A 21,418-nucleotide genomic window follows, 5' to 3' on the forward strand; every position below is an offset into this window, starting at 1 on the left:
CTTAAAATGTCTTTACTGATAGCCTATCTGCCTCCATCGAGATTAAAACCTAAAACAAACCAGACCTCCCTTGCAGTAGCAAACACCTTTCACTACGCAATCAGACAACCCAGGCAAACAGCCCTCTATTATTATCCCAGACAGGAATAAGCCGGCAATTTCGCAATGAAAATGGCAAAATGATCTGCAGTTTCCATTGCGTAGAGCTTTGTAGACTCAAAAACATGAGTTTTCTACCTTTATGTCACCGCTTATGTGACAATCATTCGGGATGGTTATCGAAATAACAAAATACTGTTATTAGCGAGTAAATTTAGTAGGATAATTCTGCACCACCCCAGGAAATAAAGGGCTACGTAGCTGCCAAACGTATTCTACAGTGTTTCGAATTCTCCATTGGACTCGCCACAGCCAGAAAACGTTCATTAGCCGAAGTGTTTCGTAAGCTAGCTAGTAATGGGAATGCTCGCACTTCTAAAACGCAGTGGCATTAATACTGGGATCTGAATTACCACGTGTATAGGCAAATGGATTTTATTTGCATTCCTGTAAACGTGATTTGGATCGAAAGCTTAGCTACGATTAATATGCTGATGTATCGACTGAAAATAGAACATTTGGAATAAAGAGTAGGGGGAATTATTTATGCGGCCCTCATCTTCAGTAACGGTCGTGGCTATTTTCGTTGTTAGGATTTCGTCACCTAAATCGGTAAAAGTGGAACCCTGCTAGTCTCACTTTCTTGACCGTCTATCTGTTTACCTCGAGTACGGGTAGACACAATAAACGGAAATGTATCGCACTTCGGTATACGGTCCCTTGGTGGTGTAAAAAAGTCAGCTTCTTTCATTTATATCCTATATGTACGTGTTGTGTTTAACACACCAATCAGCATTAATATACTCTTACACATGATTGAAAACAGTCTGACAAAGTTCGGATAGTTTTTCAGTTTCACGCCTGTGCATAGTATGTTGGTAGCACTTCGTCGCCTTGCCTGTTATGCTGTGTAGCAGACTTTAAAGCTGTGCGGATCAGCATAACTAAAAGGCGAGGGGTCTCGCTCGTTTTGGCCACGACTGTACCACAATTGGACTGTGTGCAAATGTGGAAGAGAAGTGGGGAAAAAAGAAAACGTACGTGGGTGAAGCCGTGGGTTTTACGACGACACGATAAAAGCATTCAACAAAACTTGTTACGTAAGCTTATAGTGGAGGACGTCAAGTCGTGCATCAGTTAGTTAAGGATGCATAAGCATACATTTCTGTATGTGCTCAGTGAAGTGTATCCTCATATCACAAAGCACAATACTCACTTAAGAACTGCTATATCTGCAGAATACAGGTCCGATTCCTTGCTGCAGGAGAGAGTTAAGTCAGGTCAGGTCTCCAATCTTCTTAATCTATTTTTGTATTCAGGGTGCCTGACGTTGTAAAGCACCTCATCAGCTTCATACATCTCTATTAGTTTTGTAGTTGTCGGCACACACCAATTCTATTTACCAGCAATGTTTATAATAACACTGCAGATGAGAGTACGCTGCAGTGATGCTAGCGCTCCAAGCGGTAACAAGTTACATTGCAGTGAACAGAAGACAAGCGACTTCTTTGATCAAATCTACAGTGAGGCCCTAGATTTGATCAAATATTTGACGACATTTGACAAAGTTCCCTATTACACCATCAATTTTGATAGTGTAATACCGGCCATAGGGCTGAGCTAAATGTGACTTTTCCGATATCGGTGATTTCTGTGGATGCTGATTTTCAGTAAGTGTGATTTTACATTGCAGTATGTAACACTTTAACATCGCAGTTCACGAATTCACAACTTGCATCCTTCTGCACCGTACCAACGTTAAATTACAATTTCTCCGACTTCTGCTTAGGTGTTACACTGTGATTAATCGCAAGTAGCAGCTAACGGGCTCTGCTAAGTATATCTGTTTACCGGTATTTAGGGATGGGGCTAAATTGTGACTTTCCAGGATCAGTGATTTCTGTGAGTGCTACTTTTCGGTAGCTGCTACTTTACATTGCGATTTGTCACCCTATAAAATCGTAATAACCACCCGTCCCCACATACCAACGTTAAATTGCTATTTCTCCAACTTCTGAGACGTATCACCCTAAATATCACACTGTGATCAGTCGCAAGTATCAACTAACAGACACTGTCAAGTATATCTGCTAACTCGTATTTAGGGACTGGACTAAACTGTGACTTTCCGGTATGAATGATTTTTGTGTATGCTAGTTTTCGGTAATAGCGATTTTAAATTGCGATTTGTCGTATATTAAAAACGCTGTTCGCGAATTGACCATGTGTGCCCCTCAGCAGCATACCACCGTTAAATTACCATTTCTCCGAGTTCTGTGTAGATGATATGAAATGGTATATGTTCTTTCGGATATGTCCGAAAGAACAGATACCATCGGCGACAATGAAGCGCCCTAGAATGAAATGATAATTAAATCAAGACCCTACGCTGCCGACACGCGTTGATATACATCAACGGGTACAGTTGAAAATTTGTGGCCCTACTGGGACACGAACCCGGGATCTCCTGCTTACATGGCAGACGCTCCATCCGTCTGAGCCACTGAGGGCACAGAGGAAGCGCGACTGCAGGGATTTATCCCTTACACGCTCCCCCAACTTAACGTCCACACACTACATTCGCAGTGTCCCTGCCCATTACACTCATTACTCGTGGCGGGCAATCGTACCGAGTCCCGTAAGAGTTCGGCAATGCGTGTGCATCCAATACAGAAGAAGAACGTCAATGGCCGGTTAGCCTTAACTACACTCCTGGAAATGGAAAAAAGAACACATTGACACCGGTGTGTCAGACCCACCATACTTGCTCCGGACACTGCGAGAGGGCTGTACAAGCAATGATCACACGCACGGCACAGCGGACACACCAGGAACCGCGGTGTTGGCCGTCGAATGGCGCTAGCTGCGCAGCATTTGTGCACCGCCGCCGTCAGTGTCAGCCAGTTTGCCGTGGCATACGGAGCTCCATCGCAGTCTTTAACACTGGTAGCATGCCGCGACAGCGTGGACGTGAACCGTATGTGCAGTTGACGGACTTTGAGCGAGGGCGTATAGTGGGCATGCGGGAGGCCGGGTGGACGTACCGCCGAATTGCTCAACACGTGGGGCGTGAGGTCTCCACAGTACATCGATGTTGTCGCCAGTGGTCGGCGGAAGGTGCACGTGCCCGTCGACCTGGGACCGGACCGCAGCGACGCACGGATGCACGCCAAGACCGTAGGATCCTACGCAGTGCCGTAGGGGACCGCACCGCCACTTCCCAGCAAATTAGGGACACTGTTGCTCCTGGGGTATCGGCGAGGACCATTCGCAACCGTCTCCATGAAGCTGGGCTACGGTCCCGCACACCGTTAGGCCGTCTTCCGCTCACGCCCCAACATCGTGCAGCCCGCCTCCAGTGGTGTCGCGACAGGCGTGAACGGAGGGACGAATGGAGACGTGTCGTCTTCAGCGATGAGAGTCGCTTCTGCCTTGGTGCCAATGATGGTCGTATGCGTGTTTGGCGCCGTGCAGGTGAGCGCCACAATCAGGACTGCATACGACCGAGGCACACAGGGCCAACACCCGGCATCATGGTGTGGGGAGCGATCTCCTACACTGGCCGTACACCACTGGTGATCGTCGAGGGGGCACTGAATAGAACACGGTACATCCAAACCGTCATTGAACCCATCGTTCTACCATTCCTAGACCGGCAAGGGAACTTGCTGTTCCAACAGGACAATGCACGACCGCATGTATCCCGTGCCACCCAACGTGCTCTAGAAGGTGTAAGTCAACTACCCTGGCCAGCAAGATCTCCGGATGTGTCCCCCATTGAGCATGTTTGGGACTGGATGAAGCGTCGTCTCACGCGGTCTGCACGTCCAGCACGAACGCTGGTCCAACTGAGGCGCCAGGTGGAAATTGCATGGCAAGCCGTTCCACAGGACTACATCCAGCATCTCTACGATCGTCTCCATGGGAGAATAGCAGCCTGCATTGCTGCGAAAGGTGGATATACACTGTACTAGTGCCGACATTGTGCATGCTCTGTTGCCTGTGTCTATGTGCCTGTGGTTCTGTCAGTGTGATCATGTGATGTATCTGACCCCAGGAATGTGTCAATAAAGTTTCCCCTTCCTGGGACAATGAATTCACGGTGTTCTTATTTCAATTTCCAGGAGTGTATATGAAGATGGAACAGATACGATCTTCATACACTACTGGCCATTAAAATTGCTACACCAAGAAGAAATGCAGATGATAAACGGGTATTCATGGGACAAGTATATTATACTAGAACTGACAAGTGATTACACTTTCACGCAATTTGGGTGCATAGATCCTGAGAAATCAGTACCCAGAACAACCACCTCTGGCCGTAATAACGGCCTTCATACGCCTGGGCATTGAGTCAAACAGAGCTTGGATGGCGTGTACAGGTACAGCTGCCCATGCAGCTTCAACACGATACCACAGTTCATCAGGAGTAGTGACTGGCGTATTGTGACGAGCCAGTTCTTCGGCCACCACTGACGAGACGTTTTCAATTGGCTCTGAGCACTATGGGACTCAACTACTGAGGTCATTAGTCCCCTAGAACTTAGAACTAGTTAAACCTAACTAACCTAAGGACATCACAAACATCCATGCCCGAGGCAGGATTCGAACCTGCGACCGTAGCGGTCTTGCGGTTCCAGACTGCAGCGCCTTTAACCGCACGGCCACTTCGGCCGGCTACGTTTTCAATTGGTGAGAGATCTGGAGAATGCGCTGGGCAGGGCAGCAGTCGAACATTTTCTGTATCCAGAAAGGCCAGTTCAGGACCTGCAACATGCGGTCGTGCATTATCCTGCTGAAATGTAGGGTTTCGCAGGGACCAAATGACGGGTAGAGCCACGGGTCGTAACACATCTGAAATGTAACGTCCACTGTTCGAAGTGCCGTCAATGCGAACAAGAGGTGACCGAGACGTGTAACCAATGGCACCCCATACCATCACGCCGGGCGATACGCCAATATGGCGATGACGAATGCACGTTTCCAGTGTGCGTTCACCGCGATGTCGCCAAACACGGATGCGACCATCACGATGCTGTAAACAGAACCTGGATTCACCCGAAAAAATGACGTTTTGCCATTCGTGCACCCACGTTCGTCGCTGAGTACACCATCGCAGGCGCTCCTGTCTGTGATGCAGCGTCAAGGATATCCGCAGCCACGGTCTCCGAGCTGGTAGTCCGTGCTGCTGCTAACGTCGTCGAACTGTTCGTGCAGATGGTTGTTGTCTGGCAAACGTCCCCATCTGTTGACTCATGGATCGAGACGTAGCTGCACAATCCGTTACAGCCGTGCGGATAAGATGCCTGTCATCTCGACTGCTAGTCACACTTCTTAGGTAATAGAACCCAGTACGTTCTCCTCTATGGTGAGTGTTCATCGGAGGTGAGCGTATCATTTGGAGTGCCCCAGGGAAGTGTGGTAGGTCCGCTGTTGTTTTCTACCTACTTAAATGATCTTTTGGATAGGGGGGATAGCAATGTGCGGCTGTTTGCTGACGATGCTGTGGTGTACGGGAAGGTGTCGTCGTTGAGTGACTGTAGGACGATACAAGATGCCTTGAACAGGATTTATGATTGGTGTAAAGAATGGCAGCTAACTCTAAATACAGATAAATGTAAATTAATGCTGATGAATAGGAAAAATAGTCCAGTAATGTTTGAATACTCCATTAGTAGTGTAGCGCTTGACACAGGCACGTCGATTAAATATTTGGGCGTAACATTGCAGAGCGATATAAAGTGGGACAAGCATGTAATGGCAGTTGTGGGGAAGGCGGATAGTCGTCTTCAGAATTTTGGGAAGATGTGGTTCATCTGTAAAGGAGACCGCTAATAAAACACTAATACGACCTATTCTTGAGTACTGCTCGAGCGTTTGGGATCCCTATCTTGTCGGTTTGAGGGGGGAGATAGAACCAATTCAGAGGCGGGCTGCTGGATTTGTTACTGGTAGGTTTGATCATAACGCGAGTGTTACGGAAATGCTTCAGGAACTCGGGTGGGAGTCTCTAGAGGAAAGGAATCGCTACTGAGGAAATTTAGAGAACCAGCATTTGAGGCTGACTGCAGTACAATTTTACTGCCGCCAACTTATATTTCGCGGAAAGACCACAAAGGTAAGAGAGATTAGGGCTCGTACAGAGGCATAAAGGCAGTCTTTTTTCCCTCGTTCTGGTTGGGAGTGGAACAGGGAGAGAACATGCTAGTTGTGGTACGAGATACCCTCCGCCACGCGCCGTATGGTGGATTGCGGAGTATGTATGTATATGTAGATGTTGGGATCCAGCACCGCGTTCTGTATTACCCTCCTGAACCCACCGATTGCATGTTCTGTAAACAGTTATAGAATCTCGATCAACGGGAGTAGCAATGTCGCGATACGATAAACCGCAGTCACGATAGGCTACAGTCCGACATTTATCAAAGTCGGAAACGTAATGGTACGCATTTCTCCTCCTTACACGAGGCATCTCAACGTTTCACCAGGGAACGCCGGTCAACTGTGTATGAGAAATCGGTTGGAAACTTTCCTCATGTCAGTACGTTGTAGGTGTCGCCACCGGCGCCAACCTTGTGTGAATGCTCTGAAAAGCTAATCATCTGCATATCACAGCATCTTCTTCCTGTCGGGTAAATTTCGCGTCTGTAGCACGTCATCTTCGTGGTGTAGCAATTTTAATGGCCAGTGGTGTATATATAAAGCTTTGAACAGAGGGAGGACCGTTTGAAGAAGTTGCGTTGTGGCCAGTGGAGAATACTTTGAAGGTGATCAAAATCTTGTTTGAAAATGTTAAGGAATAAAGACGTTGTGACGTATTTCCCTATATTTTTAATTATTTTTTTATTTTTTTGGGTCCACCCCTCGTATTGAGGCACAACAGTACTACGCAGTATGAACTGTTGTGGAATATTATTGACAGTCTAGGGGGAGCTGAAGGTGCAGGCGGTCCACTGGAGAAGCCGTGTCGACGTCAGCGGAGCTGGTGGGACTGGTGATTGGCGAGGGAGGGAGGGAGGGAGGGAGCGAGCGGCAGGTAGTTTGGACGGCAGGCAGCTGTTAATGACGCGCGCACGCATTCCAGGCCGCTGCGTGACCCACGTTGCGTGCGTGGGATTTACGGCTCCGGCTGTTGTTCGGGAAAGGCCTCGTGGCCGAACTGGACGCTGGTCTGACGCTGCCCGCCACAATACACAGTCTGTCGCGACCTCTTCATCTGATATACAGGGTGCAACTGGGATTAAAAACGAGACTGACACGAAGTGCAAAATGGCTAAACAGGAATGGCTGGAGGACAAGCATAAGGATTTAGAAGCATATATCACTAGGGGAAAGATAGCCCGCCCGGTTGGCCGTGCAGTCTGAAGCCGTGAGCACACGGACCGTGTATCCGAGCGTTGAGCGTGCCGAGTTTCTGACGTAATAGCGTGGAATAGCACGTTCGGGAGTCTTTCCGAGCGTGCGGAGCAATATCTGGCATGTCAGATATTCTGAGCGTGCGTCTGAGCGTTGACCAATGAGATGGCACAACGCCACCTACGTCACACGCACGCCGTCTCCCTTCAGTACGGAGTTGTGAGGCGCCATATTGGCATTCATTTCAAGCCTATATGTATATATGCCGTTTCTGGGCACCAGCAAATTGAGAATCACTGGAAACCCCATTGTTAACTGTGTGATTCGTTCCAGTAAAATAATGACAAACATCATATTCGTGGCCAGGAAAAGTATTGTAATTTGCGTATTATGAGAGTAGGGTATTTGAAGGCAGCGACGCACTGAAGATCCACCCAAAACGCGTTGTTCTTCGTACAACTTCCTATAATTAAATTTCAGTTAGTAACATATCTACGATGAAGGTTTTCAGCAACGGTTAACATAAAATAATTGGAGGTCAGTCATATGTTGATCGTGTAGCGTAATGATTTGCATCAGTGTCTTGTGTTGAGTTGTTAATTGGGGCGGCGGTTCGCGCCTCGACGCTTCCTTAATTTTTTTTCTTAACATTCGCGTTTCAATTGGGTTCTGATACTTTATTATTAGTTTAAAATAAGTATATATTATAATATTTGATGTTGTGTAAACCATTTTTTGAGGGGCGACTTTGTTCGATTGCCTTAATCTTGTATAAAAATATTTTGCTCCTTTTTCTTTTACGCTTCGTAATTCACATTTTGCAAAGATTCTGCAACTGGGAGGTAGGAACAGTCCTCATGTAAGACTGACCTTGGGGTTTTACTAAAATGTGGGAATGATGAAATAAACAAGAACCAAATTAGTACCGTACTGTTTGTAATGGAACTTTTATAAGCCTGTGTCCTTATTGATTGGACATGGTACTTTCCTTTTCGTGGACGATGAAGGAAATGTATATTTTAATAGAGCTAACGTGGGAATATTACGCGCGCCCGTTGAGTAAACAGTGTGATTTACGAACTAGAAACATCTCTCAACTGCCGCTGGAGTGCGTTGCGATCGCGTATACCACGTTGGGGCCCACGTACCGTATGGACAAGTCGCATCGTTCCTGAGCGTTCAGCAGCACTTTGAACTTGGCACGATCAACGTTGACGTTCGGCAGCAAGGCCCGTGTGCCGACGGTTTAACGATGCGACTTGTGCACACGGTACGTGGGCCCCAACGTGGAATACGCGATCACAACGCACTCCAGCGGCAGTTGAGGGATGTTTCTTGTTCGTAAATCACACTATTTACTCAACGGGCGTGCGTAAAATTCCCACGTTAGCTCTATTAAAATATACATTTCCTTCATGGTCCACGAAAAGGAAAGTACCATGTCCAATCAATAAGGACACAGGCTTATAAAAGTTCCATTACAAACAGTGTGGTACAAATTTGCAATACTTCTTCACATAAGATAAACATTATTTAATCATTCCCACATTTTAGTAAAACTCCAAGGTCAGTCTTACTTGATCACTGTTCCTACCCAGTAGCAGAATTTTTGCAACGTGTGAATTACGAAGCGTAAAAGAAAAAGGAGCAAAATATCTTTATACAAGTAGCGCAAGCTGTATAGTAGATTAAGCCAATCGAACAAAGTCACCCCTCAAAAAGAGGTGAGCTTTTATTTACATAACATGAAATATTATAACATATACTTATGTGAAACTAAAATAAAGTATCAGAACCTAATAAAAACGTGAACGTTAGGAAAAAAAGATTTGGAAGTGTTACGACGCGAACCACCACCCCAACAAAAACTCCAACATTGATCAGAGACGCAAATTTTTTTTCGATACAGTTCGTTGCGTTTGGTCTGTGCGGACGTCAAAAGACATCTGTTCAAGTTGATCGTTGACCCTTGACTAAGTTTTTTTATTACAGAGAGCCCTCTCGCCGAACACGCTTTTTTTTCATTTTTTTTTCGTCGTTGATCGTTGTGTTTGGTCGTTGCGGACGTCACATGACATCCGTGCAAGTTCGTTGTTGATCGTTTCACTCAGTTTTTTTATTACAGAAGCCAACCAAGCTTTCTGACCGAACACGCTGAGCTACCGTGCCGGCCCCTGAGCTACCGTGCCGGCTACTCATTACGCTACACCAACAACAAACTCCTCGGGCTTAGCCATATTGTCTTACCCCTTGCTAAAAACGTTAATCGTAGATAATTATGTTACTAATTGAAATTTAACTATAACAAATTGTACCAAGAACAATGCGTTTTGGGTGGATCTTCAGTGTGTCGCTGCCTTCAAATAGCCTACTCTCATAATACGCAAGTTACAATAATTCTTTTGCCACAAATGTGATGTTTCTCATTATTTTATTGGAACGAATCACACAGTTAACAACGGGTTTTCCACTGATTCTCAATTTGCTGGTACTCAGAAACGGCATATATACATACAGGCTTGAAATGAATGCCAATATGGCGCCTCACAACTCTGTACTGAAGGGAGACGGCGTGCGTGTGACGTAGGTGGCGTTGCGCCGTCTCATTGGTCAACGCTCAGACGCACGCTCAGAATATCTGACATGCCAGATACTGCTCTGTACGTTCGGAAAGACTCCCGAACTTGCCGTTCCACGCTATGACGTCAGAAACTCGGCACGCTCAACGCTCAACGTTCGGATGCACGGTCCGTGTGCCGACGGCCTAACGCACAGCTTTCCGGGTGGGAAGGAGCGCCTGGTCCCCGGCACGAATCCGCCCCACGGACTTGTGTCGAGGTCCGGTGAACCGGCCAGCCTGTGGATGGTTTTGAAGCGGTTTTCCATCTGCCTTGGCGAATGCGGGCTGGTTCCCCTTATTCCACCTCAGTTACACTATGTCGGCGATTGCTGCGCAAACAAGTTCTCCACGTACGCGTACACCACCATTACTCTACCACGCAAACATAGGGGTTACACTCGTCTGGTGTGAGACGTTCCCTGGGGGGGGGGGGGGGGGCGGTCCTCCGGGGACCGAACCGCACAATAACCCTGGGTTCGGTGTGGGGCGTCGGAAGGGTGAAGTGGACTGCGGCAGTTGTCGTGGGGTTGTAGACCACTGCGGCGGGGGCGGAGCCTCTCCGTCGTTTCTAGGCCTGCGGTTAACATACAATACAGGGGAAAGATAGATACCGCCTACTGGAGAACTTAACAGTCCTTTGGAGAAAAGAGAAGGAGCTGCACGAATATGAAGAGCTCAGAGGGAAAGGCAGTCGTAAGCAAATAAGCTGAAAGGTGGAAGGAGTATAGCGGGTCTATACAAGGGAGATTAACTCGAAGACAGTGTTATAGAAACGGAAGAGGACCCGGATGAAGATATGGTAACAGAGAAAATTTGACTGAAAGATCTGAGTCGTAACAAGGCCCTGGGGGTAGACGTCACTCCGTCAGAACTACTGATAGCATTGGGTGAGCCAGCCGTGACAAGACTCTTCCATCTGGTGTGTCCCAGGCTTCAAGGCGCATGTCATAATTCCAGCCGGCTGGAGTGGCCGTGCAGTTCTAGGCGCTACGGTCAGGAACCGCGTGACCGCAGGTTCGAATCCTGCCTCGGGCATGGATGTGTGTGATGTCCTTAGGTTAGTTAGGTTTAAGTAGTTCTAAGTCTAGGGGACTGATGACCTCAGCAGTTAAGTCCCGTAGTGCTCAGAGCCATTTCCTAATTCCAGTTCCAAGGAAAGCAGGTGCTAACAGGTGTGAATATTACCGGACTGTCACTTTAATAAGTCACGGTTACAAAATACTAACACGAATTTCTTACAGAAGAATGGAAATACTGGTAAAAGGCGCTCTCAGGGAGGATCACTTCGGATTCCGGAGAAACGCAGAAATACCTGAGGCAGTATTGACCCTACAACTTATCTTAGAGGATAGGCTACCGAAAGGCAAACCTACATTTATAGCATTTCTAGTCAGAGAACGGTTTTGACCATATTGACTGCAATACTGTCATTAAACTTCCTGAGGTAGCTGGGACGAAATACTGGAACCGGGAGGCTATTCAAAAATGTCCAGATGGCTCTGAGCACTATGGGACTTAACATCTGAGGTCATCAGTCCCCTAGACTTAGATCTACGTAAACCTAACCAACCTAAGGACATCACACACATCCATGCCCGAGGCAGGATTCGAACCTGCGACCGTAGCAGCAGCGCGGTTTCGGACTGAAGCGTCTAGAACCGCTCGTCCACAGCGGCCGACGAAAGGCTATTTACAAGGTGTAAAGACTATGTCGAGAGGCATGAAAGGAAAGCAGTGGCTGTGAAGGGAATGAAACAGGATTTTAGCCTATCTCCAATGTTATTAAATCGGTACATTGAGCGAGGGAGTAAAGGAGAGCAAAGAAAAATTTGGAGCAGGAATCAAAGTCCAGGCAGAAGAAGTAAGAACTTTGAGATTATCCAGTGATATTGGAATTCTGTCAGGGACAGCAAAGGACTTGGAAGAGCAGATGAATGAAATGAACAGTGTCTTCAAAATAGGATATAAGACGAAAATTTAAAAAAGCAGAACAAAGATAATGACAGATAGTCGAATTAAATCAAGTGACGCTGAGGGAATTAGATTATTAAACGAGACACTAAAATTAGTAGATGAGTTTTGCTATTCAGGCAGCAAAATAATTGATGATGGACGATGTACAGAGGTTATAAAATGTAGACTGGCAACGCCAAAAAATCCGTTTCTGAAAAAGAGAAATTTCTGAGATTATAGCTTTAAGTGCCAGGAAGTCTTTTCTGAAGGTATTCGTCTGTAGTGTATGGAAGTGAAACATGGACGATAAACAGTTTAGCCAAGAAGAGAACAGGGGCTTTTGAAGTGTAATGCTACAGTAGAATGCTAACGGGTAGGCTTCGTAACTAATGGTGTACTTACTAGAATTGCGGAGAAGAAAACATTGGTGGCGAAACCTGACTGGAAGAAGGGATCGATTGATAGGACACATTCTGTAACCTCCAGGGATTACCAGTTTGATATTGGAGGGGAAGTGTGAGGGCTAAAAGTCGTAGAGGAAGACCAACAGATGAATACAGTAAGCAGATTCAGAAGGATGTAGGTTGCAGTAGGTACTGGGAGATGAAGAAGCTTGCACAGGATAGAGTAGCATGGGCAGCTGCATCATATCTGTCTTCAGACTGAAGACCTCAACAACAATAACAACAACTAGGATAGGTCATCTTTACTTCCCCAGTTTTCCTGTATTTTGACTGTATTTTTTTCAGTTTCCCGACTCACGCGTGTAAGAACATTTCTCCCGTACTTCATACAAATATACAGGGTGTCAGGAAAGTATTTCCCTGATTACACAAATTGATAACTCAGGCTAGAAGTATGATACAAATATGAAACTGGTGTCTAATTGTTTACAAACTATCAAAGTTTTTTTCACACATCACTACTCCACTGACAAAAAAGGTCGCTTCGTTGGAAAAGGCGTCTGAGATAATCATCATCGTTCTCAATACGTGCAAGCATTTCGACGGCAAAGTCATATCGACGTGTACTGTCATTGGGCAACAAGGCCTGAACTATTTGCACTTTGTATGCACGAAACAATAAACGTTTCTGTAAAATATCATGGAGAGGGCTTTTTGGCATCTGTAATTCACGTGAGGCCCTGCGCACCGATTTCTTCGGACTTGGCAGAAAAGACTGCCGTACAGCTTCCACCCTGTCTGCTGAGGTTCTCGGTCGACCAACCCTCGGAAGGTCAGCAACCGATCCTGTGCTTCTTGAACTTCTCATACCAGGCTTTAATGCTCTTGACATCAGGTGGATTCCTTCCAAATGTTGTCTGGAAGAGTCTCTGCACTGTGGTTGGTGCTCGTGTCTCATGGTACCACAGGACACACTGTGCCTTCTCCTCATTGGTTAACATGGCTTCTTGGGCACTGTACCTCATCCACTACTTACGTACTGCGAACCCAAAACAGAAAAAAAACTTTGATAGTTGTAAACAATCCGACACAAGTTTCATATTTGTATCTTACTTCTAGCCAGAGTTATCAATTTATGTAATCAAGGAAAGTCTTTTTCGGACACCCTGCAGTACTGTGTGCAGATTACTTAACGCCTTTCTTCTTTGCTTTACCAGAAAAATTAATTTCAGTGGGCTACAAGACTTTTTAAAATATTTTGAACGTGATGTAAATGGAGATGAACTGTATGATGAGTTCTGAAGTCTGAGGGAAATTTTAAAGGGTAATGTCAGTCTTGCTGGCAAAGTTTGTGAGAAATAGGTACCTGTGTTCTGTGATTCTAAATACAAAGGAATTAGCGTACAGATTTTGAAAAAAAAAGTCGCTGTGTTTTCCTACGAGTATCCTACGATCTGATGGCCACACAGAGTGTCTTCAGTTATAAGTATTTAGTGGACAGATGTGAGAAACATTAAAACTGAAATGCAAATTGTAACAAATTTCAATTTAACCTCTTAAGAATTTTGTCAAATATGTGAATGATCGGTTTCTTTCCGAATGCAAGTTAAATTGTAAATATTTGTAACCGTGTTCGTCAATTCTAGTGTTTTATGTATTTTAAGTGCATGAGATTAAAAGTTCCATTAGACTCATTAAAGGAAAACATTTAAATAGTATAGGAAACGTCGATAGGGTAGTGTTACATCGTACATCGTGTAGCATGTTGGCAGTTTTTAGAATCTCCTTTATTTTCAGTTAGAAAACCTGGTAATCCTACGTGTTACAAAAAGGTATGTCCAAACTTCTTGTTATAACACCGCTGATAAGAAGAGTGTCCATGTCAGTCGTAGATAAAACTTAATGCATGGAACAGTAAAATAAATAAAAAAATTAAATTAAATTAAAAAAACGCACAGTCGGCAAATCCACAGTGCTTACGAAGTATGTGGCTAATTATTATGGATCGCACGTGTTGGGATGTCAGGTAGAGAGTACACATGTCAAGTGAGGTGGTCTCCGCAATTTGTCGAGCTGGAAACCCTTGTCTCGGGTGAGCAGGTTGTCTGCTACTTGCACTTCCACAGCTTCCTCGACCAGTGAATCCCAGTAGGATCAGGCTGTAGCCAGCATTTTAACTTTCCCATACTCGGTGAAATGTCCTGTGGAAATACAGTATTCAGCCTCTGCAGATTTATTGCATTGTAGAAGATGGGTTTATAGCTAGTGCTCAATCAAACGTTCTGTACAGTGCGTATAGTTTGCTCTTTGTACTTACAATTTACTGTACTGACAAAGAACTTCAAATGAACCCGCCTTTAGTAAAAGTTAGAGTTGCGCTCTACGGCTCGATAGGTTTGGTACAATACGCAAATGACGTGGTAAATCGTAGGATTTTTTTATTTTTATTTTTTTATTTGGCCTTTGAGTGTGTACCCAATTTAGCCATCGGCAACACATAGTGACAATGTACACATAATTGAATAAACAAATACAGAAATGCATATTTACAAGAATAAAAAGCTTAACTGTTACACTTTTGTACATAATGTTTTAAAAATTGAATTGAATTGGAAAATAATGAAAAGTGTCTTGGCTTACAATTCACACCACTTCTGAAATATCTTCATCAGCAAGATATATTTATAATTTATGTACAGTAGGATTACCGGTAATACTGGTACGGAAAGAAACAAATGAATGTGTCAGAGAAACCGGTAGCCGAAGCCGACAATTTCTCTCCTCCCCCCCCCCCCCCCCCCGCCACCTATTTTTTTACGTTAATTGCAACTGCACATCGTTCAGTGTTAAACAGCACATCTTTCAGCGTTAGTCCACTGTGTATTTTATATCCTTACAAATATAAATTACGTTTTATAACTAATAAAAACTAGTTGATCGTGTAACTTCTGGATTTTTATGTAAGCAAAGCAATTACTTTTGATTGAAGTACAGTTTACATGTACAGACATAAAATTATTGTTCTTGTTTTGTACTCAATAGGGCATTCCTGATCAAAGGTAAGAGCTTCCTGTTATTACTGATAAGTGCGAAAGTCCTTTTGAGTAACAGGAACATGTTTTAATACAAGCTTGACAAAGTATTGAAGCGATATTATTTGACATGTTTTTGGTTTGCGTTGTACTACTGTTTAGGGAATTGCATTGTCTTACGCTGTAAAATTATGAGAGGGTGAGTCAAATGAAAACCTTAAATATTTTTTTAAATATTATTGTGCAGAAGTGGTACAAAGCTGTTATCACTTTTCAACATAATCTCCCCCCACGCTCAATGCAAGTCCTCCAGGGCTTACAACGTGCATAAATTCCTTTAGAAAAAAATTCTTCTGGTAGTCCGCGCAAACACTCATGCACCGCGTGGCGTACCCCTTCATCAGAACGGAACTTCTTTCCTTATATTGCGTCTTTGAGTGGTCCAAACATATGGAAAGCACTTGGGGCAAGGTCTGGTGAGTATGGTGGATGAGGAAGACACTCAGAATGCAGGTCTGTGATTGTTGCAACTGTTGTACGGGCAGTGTGGGGCCTTGCATTGTCATGTTGCAAGAGGACACCTGCTGACAGCAATCCACGTCGCTTTGATTTGATTGCAGGCCGCAGATGATTTTTTAGGAGATCTGTGTACGATGCACTGGTGGCAATGGTCCCTCTAGGCATGTAATGCTCCAAAATGACGCCTTTTTCGTCCCAAAAGAGAGAATAACCCTCCCTGCTGATGGTTCTGTTCGGACCTTCTTTGGTTTTGGTGATGCGGAATGGCGCCGTTCCTTGCTCGCTCTGTTCGTTTCCGGTTGGTGGAAGTGAACCCAGGTTTCGTCCCCAGTAACGATTCTTGCAAGGAAGCCATTACCTTCTCGTTCAAAGCGCCGAAGGAGATCTTCACAAGCACCAACACGTCGTTCTCTCATTTCAGGAGTCAGCTGCCGTGGCACCCATCTTGCAGACACTTTGTGAAACTGGAGCACATCATGCACAATGTGGTGTGCTGACCCATGACTAATCTGTAAACATGCTGCAATGTCATTCAGTGTCACTCGGCGGTTTTCCTTCACTATGGCTGCAACTGCTGCAATGTTCTGTGGAGTCACAACTCGTTGTGCCTGACCTGGACGAGGAGCATCTTCCACTGACATCACACCATTTGCGAACTTCCTACTCCGTTCGTAGACTTATTGCTGTGACAAACACGCATCACCGTATTGAACCTTTATTCGTCGATGAATTTCAATAGGGTTCACACCTTCACTACGCAAAAACCGAATAACAGAACGCTGTTCTTCCCTGGTGCAAGTCACAAGTGGGGGGGCCATCTTTATACTGATACTGCGACGGTATGTGTGCATCTGCACTATGCTGCCACCTTCAGGCCGTTCTGCACGCTGTTTGTAGCACGCTTACCAACTTACAGGATGTTGTTGTTGTGGTCTTCAGTCCTGAGACTGGTTTGATGCAGCTCTCCACGCTACTCTATCCTGTGCAAGCCTCTTCATCTCCCAGTACCTACTGCAGCCTTCATCCATCTGAATCTGCTTAGTGTATTCATCTCTTGGTGTCCCTCTACGATTTTTACCCTCCACGCTGCCCTCCAGTACTAAATTGGTGATCCCTTGATGCCTCAGAACATGTCCTACCAACCGATCCCTTCTTCTAGTTAAGTTGTGCCACAAACTCCTCTTCTCCCCAATCCTATTCAATACCTCCTCATTAGTTATGTGATCTACCCATCTAATCTTCAGCATTCTTCTGTAGCACCACATTTCGAAAGCTTCTATTCTCTTCTTGTCCAAACTATTTATCGTCCATGTTTCACTTCCATACATGGCTACACTCCATACAAATACTTTCAGAAACGACTTCCTGACACTTAAATCAATACTCGATGTTAACAAATTTCTCTTCTTCAGAAATGCTTTCCTTGCCATTGCCAGTCTACATTTGATATCCTCTCTACTTCGACCATCATCAATTATTTTGCTCCCCAAATAGCAAAACTCCTTTACTACTTTAAGTGTCTCATTTCCTAATCTAATTCCCGCAGCATCACCCGACATAATTCGACTACATTCCATTATCCTCGTTTTGCTTTTGTTGATGCTCATCTTATACCCTCCTTTCAAGACACTGTCTATTCCGTTCAACTGCTCTTCCAAGTGCTTTGCTGTCTCTTACAGGATAACGGCGCGAAATTTCGTTTTGTTATTACAAGTTTAAGGTTTTCATTAGACTCACCCTCGTAAATAAGAAAAAAGTTCATAAGTGATAAGTAAAAGGCGAAACATGTCTGGGAGAAATTAAATAAATTGCAGCGAGAGACGGTGGTTTTTATTTTCAGAATGAATATTGCACGAATGATGTCTGCACTTTCCCAGTTAAGCAGTAAGAAAAGGCAGTGCGAGCTTCCAAAGCTGTAGTGAACTGCCGCTACCGCCGTGTAAGAACGCGATGCCCTGACCGTGGACATCTGACAGTTCGTGCTTAACGACCAGCCTGTATTCCTTGCGAAGTCCTGAACGCCAGCCGGTAAACAAACCGTATACCGGCTGTCCCGCAATACAGCTACGTCCACTAGCCCGTCCCTTTCGTGTTTCGGAGCCGTTGTCACGGGAGCCGGAGCGCATCCTCCAGCAGCTAACAGCCCTGGACTACTTTCTGGAGGCGCTCATCTGAACAACGCTTTCCGGTTCCGGTTTGCATACGCGCTCCAGCGCGTGGGAGCCTCAGGAGGAAGGAAGGAAAGTGGCAACATCCTTACCTATTCCCGCGAAGTTCCCAGCCGCTGAAAGCGCGAGGCGATCCCATTCCACGTCAGGAGCAACGGGCCGACACTGTGCGAACTTGGTTGCCGGAGGCAATTATCACGCGAGCAGCGAGACAAAGCGTGCTGTGAATGTAGTTCACGTGCGATGTTGTTCAGTCTGTATAGTGAGCAAAGAGCAGAGGAAACCAAGTACAGTTTTGGAAACAGCGATCGTGTGAGACCCAACTCGCTTTATTTGTTCATGTGACCCAGAAAATATTAGATACAGGCTCCCAGGTAGATGCCATTTTCCTTGACTTCCGGAGGGCGTTCGATACAGTTCCGCACTGTCGCCCGATAAAGTAAGAGCCTACGGAATATCAGACCAGCTGTGTGGCTGGATTGAAGAGTTTTTAGCAAAACGGACAGCATGTTGTTCTCGATGGAGATACGTCTACAGACGTTAAAGTACCCTCTGGCGTGCCACAGGGGAGTGTTATGGGACCATTGCTTTTCACAGTATATATAAATGACCTAGTAGATAGTGTCGGAAGTTCCATGCGGCTTTTCGCGGATGATGCTGTAGTATACAGAGAAGTTGCAGCATTAGAAAATTGCAGCGAAATGCAGGAAGATCTGCAGCGGATAGGCACTTGGTGCACGGAGTGGCAACTGACCCTTAACATAGACAAATGTAATGTGTTGCGAATACATAGAAAGAAGGATCCTTTATTGTATGATTATATGATAGCGGAACAAACACTGGTAGCAGTTACTTCTGTAAAATATCTGGGAGTATGTGTACGGAACGATTTGATCATATAAAATTAATTGTTGGTAAGGCAGGCACCAGGTTGAGATTCATTGGGAGAGTCCTACGAAAATGTAGTCCATCAACAAAAGAGGTGTCTTACAAAACACTCGTTCACCTATACTCGAGTATTGCCCATCAGTGTGGGATCCGTACCAGGTCGGGTTGACAGAGGAGATAGAGAAGATCCAAAGAAGAGCGGCACGTTTCGTCACAGGGTTATTTGGTAAGCGTGATAGCGTTCCGGAGATGTTCAGCAAACTCTAGTGTGGCCGAGCGGTTCTAGGCGCTACAGTCTGGAACCGCGCTGCTGCTACGGTCGCAGGTTCGAATCCTGCCTCGGGCATGGATGTGTGTGATGTCGTTAGGTTAGTTAGGTTTAAGTAGTTCTAAGTTCTAGGGGACTGATGACCTCAGAAGTTGTCCCATAGTGCTCAGAGACATTTTTTGAAACTCAAGTGGCAGACTCTGCAAGAGAGGCGCTCTGCATCGCGGTGTAGCTTGCTGTCCAAATTTCGAGAGGGTGCGTTTCTGGATGAGGTATCGAATATATTGCTTCCCCCTACTTATACCTCCCGAGGAGATCACGAATGTAAAATTAGAGAGATTCGAGCGCGTAAGGAGGCTTTCCGGCAGTCGTTCTTCCCGCGAACCATACGCGACTGGAACAGGAAAGGGAGGTAATGACAGTGGCACGGAGAGTGCCCTCCGCCACACACCGTTGGGTGGCTTGCGGAGTATAAATGTAGATGTAGATGTAGAAAGAGAATTAGCGTTCGGAGAGAAGAAATAAGAACACTGAAGCGTACCGATGACATTCTAATGAGGTCGGAGGCGACAACCGACTTCAAAGAGCAGTGACAAGTAGTGGACAGTGTGTTGAAAGGAAGATATACACTGAAAAGCCAAAGAAACTGGTGCACCTGCTTAATATCGTGTAGGACCCCCGCGGGCTCGCAGAAGTGCCGCGACACGACGTGGCATGGAGTCGACTAATGTCTGAAGTGGTGCTGGAGGGAACTGACACCATGAATCCTGCAGGGCTGTCCATAAATCCGTGACAGTACGAGGGGGCGGAGATCTCACCTGAACAGCACGTTACAAACCATCCCAGTTATGCTCAATAATGTTCATGTCTGGGGGGGGGGGGGCGGGGGTTTACGGCCAGTGGAAGTGTTTAAATTCCGAAGAGTGTTCCTGGAGCCACTATCTAGCAATTCTGGACGTGTGAGGTGTCGCATTGTCCTGTTGGAATTGCCAAAGTCCGTCGGCATGCACAATGGACACGAATGGATGCAGGGGATCAGACAGGATGCCGACGTACCTGTCACTGTCAGAGTTATATCTAGACGTATTAGCCGTACCTTATCACTCCAACTGCACCATTACAGAGACTGCACCAGATTTCGTTTTTGGTCAAGCGTGAGCAATCGCGAAACCCATCTTGCGGATAGCTTTCTCATGTCCAAATGTTTATGCAAAATATTATGTACCCATTCATTCGAGATGCCCAGAGCACTAGCAATCTGACGCACCTTAATTCTTCTGTCATCCATCACCATATCATGGATTTTATCAATGATTTATGGAGTCGTAACCTCCACAGGGCGTCCAGAACATTTAGCATCACTTGTGCCCATATGGCCACTCTGAAAATTTTTATCAAGCTTCTCTTTAGTCTCCTGAGGCGTTTTGCCTTTCATAAAGTAATGTTTCATCACCATACGAAATTCTTTTTCGTCCATTTTTCGACAATCACTCGACTTCCTTGATTCACACGAATGCCAAACACAATTAAATAGACCAATATGGCTGAAACTTGGTGTGCGTTCTTTCCAAAGATGCTACGAACTAGACATGACCTCGATACGCGCCGGTGGTGCTATCTCTCGGACTTTTCAAACGCCCCTCATATACGCCTCTGTTGCCACCAGGGGGGTGTAAAATGTGTGTAAAATGGGGGCCAGTTATCCTTTCTCCCATAATGCCGCACCATACATTAGCCCGCCAAGGTCGCTGATGTTCCACTTGTCGCAGCCATCGTCGATTTTCCGTTGCCCAATAGTGCATATTATGCCGGTTTACGTTACCTCTGTTGGTAAATGACGCTTCGTCGCTAAATAGAACGCGTGCAAAAAATCTGTCATCATCCCGTAATTTCTCTTGTGCTCAGTGGCAGAACTGTACACGACGTTCAAAGTCGTCGCCATGCAATTCCTGGTGCATAGAAATATGGTACCGGTGCAATCGATGTTGATGTAGCATTCTCAACACCGACGTTTTTGTGATTCCCGATTCTCGCGCAATTGGTCAGCTACTGATGTGCGGATTAGCCGCGACAGCAACTAAAACACCTACTTGGGCATCATCATTTGT

The 21,418-nt window shown here is 45.6% G+C and overlaps 1 protein-coding gene across 1 annotated transcript in view; it reads left to right on the plus strand.

The window, feature by feature from the left end:
- Positions 1-21,418, plus strand: part of LOC126214986 (protein artichoke-like) — a 339,045-nt gene that overhangs the window by 189,482 nt on the left and 128,145 nt on the right. The gene's annotated exons all lie outside the window — the stretch shown is intronic.

Source organism: Schistocerca nitens, chromosome 12 (assembly GCF_023898315.1).
Source record: "Schistocerca nitens isolate TAMUIC-IGC-003100 chromosome 12, iqSchNite1.1, whole genome shotgun sequence".
Taxonomy (NCBI): domain Eukaryota; kingdom Metazoa; phylum Arthropoda; class Insecta; order Orthoptera; family Acrididae; genus Schistocerca; species Schistocerca nitens.